Consider the following 6,191-nt stretch of genomic DNA (forward strand, 5'->3'; position numbering starts at 1 on the left):
AGTACTTTCTTATAAGTAACTTATAAGTTCTAGTATCTGTAAAATGATCTGCTAGAGAAGAGTCATGATACCTTTTAATAAGTTTTATACATAGAAACTCATTCACAGGTAGACTGACCGTGTGACCGTGTCTGGGACCAGGACCAGATTTTTTGATAGTTCCATTATCAATTCGACTGATCCCATTACACAGTTTTAACATTAGATAGTAGTCTCATACTGTTTCAGTGAGACTTACTGTCTACTCTTATCACATTTTTCAAATGGGATCATGATTTCCACTTCTCAATTTAAATTATTTTTATTGCTTTAAATAACTTTAAATCTCATTTGAGTGTTATCAAAAAGCATTACTTTTTAAAAAATTAAAAATAGTCTAAAAAAAACCTTAAAATGTCTAAAAATAGTAACTTTATGCCAAGAATGGGACTAAATGGGACCAAATGAAACCACTTTCTCATTTTTTTCAAGTCATGGTTTCATTTTAAGATCTGATATATAGTTACTTTATCTGTTTTTTTGATAGCCAGTCCCAGCGGGATTCACGCCAAGAAATGTATGGGACCAGACCAAATGGGATCAAACATGAAATTCATGGTCCCGGCGGTCAGTCTATTCACAGGCACATAAATTCAGCTCTCTCTTCACAAGAGATTATTTAAGTCTCTTCAATTCTTTATTTCTGCAGAGTTGATTTCTGTTATAAGCAGTTTCTGAATATGCTGAGTATATTCATTCTTCAGTTGTAGTTCAGACAATCTGAATAGAAGATCTTGTAAAGACTTATACTCTGTTTTCTCTTATATCAGGTCTTCTACAGCACTTCTCAAAGCCTGCAAACTCTTCAGATTATAGATATCCTCTTCAAGAATTCTTGCAGAGATTCTCAGAGTGTTGACTCTCAGTGTTGTAGAGAGTAGTTGTACAGGCTTCTTTTCTTTCTCTTCTCTCTTCTCTCACAGAGAATTAAGAGACTCTTCAGTCAATCTCTTCACAACACTCAGTCTGAGCATTCTGTGAAGCTTTTCTATCTTCTCTAATCTCTCTGTGTCTGTCATCCTAGTCTTCTTAACATAGTCTGGCCTGTGAGAGAGTCTGTCTGCTGAGTTCTTAGTTCCCTTGATATATTCTATCTTGAATCAGAACTCACTCAGTCTCTGAGCTCAGTGAACCTGTCATTGCAAGAGTTTCTTGATTGAAGTAAACTGTCACAAGCTGTCATGATCAGTTCTAACAGTAATCACTATTATAAGGCTCTCAAAGTAGTGACATCAGTGACAGAAGAATTTCACTATCATAAGAAGCTTCTGATTATAAATGTCATAGTTGATCTCTGTGAGTTGCATCTTTCATGAGAAAAAGATCACTGAAACTCAGTTCTCATTTAACTGTAGTTGCAAGACTATTTCTGAAATCACAAAGAAGAAGATATCTATCTTCAATCTGATTAAGAGTAAGAGATCAAAGTGAAATAGCATCACTGTGTTCATGAATATCTGTTTCAATCTTACAAAGATCTCATGAGCTTCTGAAGTAAAAAAGTTCTCACAGTTCTCTCTTCTCAACAATCTTTTCATTCTTCATTTACAGAATGACTTCTTCTTATTTTCACTCTTCAGTATGTCTGTAAGAATCAAGAAGATTCTCATGAATATAAAGATAAATTATCTATAGAAATTTATAAAGCTCAGAAAGATCTGAATCTCATGAATACTAGTTGACTTCAGTTATGATAGAATAGTCTCAATCTGTGAAGATTTCATCTGAATATCATCTGTGATAATTATATATTCTAGGAAATTAATTCAGTAGACACTGAAGTTGCACTTTGTGAGCTTAATATATAGTTCTGTCTCATCTAAGGCCTTCAACACACTTTGCACATGCTCAGTGTGTTCTTTCTTCTTCATGAAGTACATCATCACATCATTCAGATATATTATTATGAAGACATTCAGATATGTATGAAGTGTTTTATTGATAAAAGACTGAAATGCTGCAGAGATATGTCAGGAAAAAGAGGTTATACACTACTGAACGCCATCAACATCGTATTACTACAATATTTCTCATCATCATCAGCTTACTACAATGCTCATCTAATACTTGCTTATGCTAGCTCTCTTGGCTCGCACATATATTTTACTATAAATAGCTCCATCTTTTGTATGAAATAGATAGATTAGATAGTGTACAGATAATATAACAAGCAGATCTTAATACAGATAAGATTCATATATCTTCAACATATTCATCTGTGACACTCAATCCGACAGTTATGAGCCTGGTAAGCAGCATCTGAAGAGAAGCGCGATACACTGATCCCAATTCTCATTCAAATTTGACAAACAATCATTTGAACTGAGATGATTGATCCTCATTTGTATACGGTCCAATCTACTCGACCGTTATACCTGATTCATGATCCCAGTCCTCATTCGAACTGATAACTATCATTCGAACTGAGACGATAGATTCTCACTCATATATGTTCTGATATACTTGACTGTTATACACCCTGATTTCTGATCATATTCACAAATACTTAAACCGATTCATCAATTCATTCAATATAACTGATATGACAGACAAGACAATGTCTAGTGCAACTGTACACCTTAGTGTTCCTGGAGATTGGAAACTTTGATACAAGTATATACTAGGATATGCAAAGGACAAGAAGGTATCAGACTTCATCAATCTTGACAAATCTGATATCTTCTCTGAACTAGAAGAATCTCTGGAACCCGAGTGTCCAGAAGAAGCCACCGCGGAGGCCAAGATAGCATATGACATCAAGGTCACTGTGTGGAAAATCAAATATATGAAATATGAGAAATTGAATGAAGGTATGACAAAGATATGAGATGTCATATGAAGAACAGTGAATGTCACAGAGCTACAACATGTACACAGCAAGAATGATGATGTGAAGAAGATTATTCATTTGTTAAGAGATTGACTCTCACTCACAATCGCAGACTATCAAGATGATGTGAGAACTTAATACCATGATCTCTGCAAAGCACTGAAAAACAGAGGTATAGAGAAGTGATTAAATGACTGATCTCTCATTGAAGATGATATCAAAGAGATGAATATAGCTGAACAGTTCAACTTGAAGAAAGATTTCTTAAATATGAATCTAGCTATTAATGCAGGTTATGTACAAGCATGGGTAATGAATGTCTGATGTGATAAAGATATCATATCTTTGATAGAGTTAGTTAAGGACTTCAAGGAATGGTATAGGAAAATGAGTATTCTCAAAGAAGATAAACCTATGAACTTCACTACTCTTAATGAAAGATCTCAGCAATTATTACCAGCAACATTTGAAAACTGCATCTGCAGAGCTCATCACTGATATGCTCAGTGCTACTATCTCAATTCATCAAGAAAGCCACCTGAATGGAAGGAAAATGAGGAGAAGAGAACTCAGATTGATCAAGCTCTTAAAAATCAAGAATTGAAGAGACGCGTTGATTGTGTGTTATCAAGAGATTCATCAATGAATACAGATATAATCAATGTCAATGAAGCAGTTCTAGAAGATATGATTCTGAAGCATTCAGATCATCAATCTATCAATCATCAATCTATCAATCAGCAGATCTGAAAAATATTGATGAACTCTTCAAATTCACACTTCTATCTCTGAAACTTCTGAATCTTTGATACTGGCGTGGAACAGCATATATGCAATAATTGAACATGTTTTCTATTCTTTACACCTGCGAACAAGAATGTGGAAGTCTATACAGGTGATTCCAGCACTAAAGTTGAAGATTATGAAACTGTTAGAACTATCATGATAAATAAAGCTGAAAAGCAGTTCAATGTCAAACTCATCAACACAGCTTACATCCCGAATTTCCATACAAATATCATCGCATGGAAACTGTGTTTCCATATAGAAGGCATCTATTATGATGGAAAAGACTTCAGATTGTAAAAATGCGCAGATAATACAATCTTTGCATGTGTTGAAGTATTTAAGAGGTTGCTAGTTACAGAATATAGTGATATAACTGTTTTCTCAACTATATTGAAAAAATCCACTACTGAAGCTGATACAGCTATCATATCACACACATCTAACATCACTATATCTGAAAAAACAATATCTTCAAATTCTTCAACTTCTACAAATCCTTCTTCCAACCTGTCAATACACACAAAACCTTCTCAAAAACCTAAGATCTCTATAGCTACTCAATCAACATGGCATAAGAGATTAGAACATTCATCAAAAATCATCATTCAAAAGCTTGTAAATAATGCAACTGGTGTTCAAATCATCAATCTAGAAGATGCTGCAGATGAGCTTATCACTGAGCTTTGCAAACTCTGTCATCTATCTAATGCAAAAAATCAAATATCTAGATGTTCTCATGTTAGATCTCAAATACCATTTGAATGCCTACACGCGGATATCACACATGGCCCTACACAGTGCTATAATGATGAGTGTTATCTCATACATTTCATGTGTGATTATCTACATTTCCATATAGCTATAACAGCTATCTGAAAATCAGAAATCTGAAAAGCTCTTAGACAAGCTATCAATTGAATTAAACATCAATTCAACTGTACTATAAAGATTATTTGTATTGACAATGATACTGCAATCAAGAAAGCAGATGATTTCACAAATTAAGTGAATGATGAGAGTCTAGAGATGAAGTATTCTTCAGAGTATATTCATGAACAAAATGAAGCAGCAGAGTGAGCAGGAGCAATATTAATAACAAAGATAAGAACTCTATGAATAGAATCTCTTCTATCACAATCACTATTCTCTGAGATTGCACTTACTGTCATCTACCTAGTGAATCAAATCCCTACTAGAATTCTAGATTGAAAGTCATCTCTATGAGCATTGAAAGAATTCCTACAAATCAAACCTTACTTCTGTACTCATCTTCAAATCTACAGATGTCACACCTATGCAAAGATACCAGATGAAGTCCTCAATAGAAACCACTCTCAGAAGCTAGATCTCTGAGCATATATTGAATATCTAGTTGAATATGATTCAACAAACATCTATTGAATTTGAATTCCACACTTAGAATGAGTGATAAGAGCAAGAGATGTAGTGTTTGATAAGAATAAGAAATTCAACTCAGAAGACCCCTACATTGAAAGACAACTAAGAGATTGAGTATCTAAGAAGATGAAGCTTCTACATATGAAAGTTTGAGAATTATTGATGAATACTATCAATCAATTGAAAGAGATTATAGATGCAGATATTGATATTTTCTGCTCTGAAGAAAATGCTCAAAGCTCTGAAAAAATAGAGAAGAAAAATAACATTTCAATTCTTTCTACATCAGATTCAACACCAGATTCAATAACAGAGTCAACAGGTTCTGATGTTGATATTAATACTTATTCAGCTGTGATAGATAATTGAACACAGAACATTGCATCTAGAGCTCATGATATCAGTGCTGATTTTGATGAAGCTAATATCATTGAAGATCACAGAACATGAAAATGCAGAGCTGTTCACCTTATGACAGTTTCAATTGTCAAAGACAATTCTTATTAAATGATCAATGAGACATTCTCTCATTCAAATTCACACACAGACTTCAATAAGTCTCAAAATTTAATTTCTAATACTGTTTTCACAGTTATCAACAATACAGCTACATCAACAGCATTTATACTGACTCTGAGAATTCATAGATCTCAACTGTTAGATTCACTAAATCACTGAACAGATGTTGAAAAACATCCACATCATGAAGAATTTGAGAACACTGTTAAGAGAGAATGAAATAGTATATCTCTGCAGAATATATATGAAATTATTAGCAGATCACAGAGAGATGTCTCAGTTATTCCTCTATAATGAGTATTCATCTACAAATTTGATGATGAAGGTTTTCTTTTGAAATACAAAGCTCACATCTGTGTACATGAAGATCTTCAATCAATCACAGATCTCACTATAAAAGCTCACACACTAGCTGTCAGAGATCTCTGAATCTTGTTAGCTTTAACAGCAGTATTTGATCTAGATGTGAAATAGCTAGATGAAATCAATGTCTTCATTAATAGTGATATTAATGAGCTAGTATATGTGAAACTATCTGATAAATGATGAAAGTTGAAGAAGATGCAAAATTTGAAGTATACAAATCATGTGCTAAAACTTCTATAAGCACTATATG

Source organism: Blastomyces dermatitidis (assembly GCF_000003525.1).
Source record: "Blastomyces dermatitidis ER-3 genomic scaffold supercont1.9, whole genome shotgun sequence".
Lineage (NCBI taxonomy): Eukaryota > Fungi > Ascomycota > Eurotiomycetes > Onygenales > Ajellomycetaceae > Blastomyces > Blastomyces dermatitidis.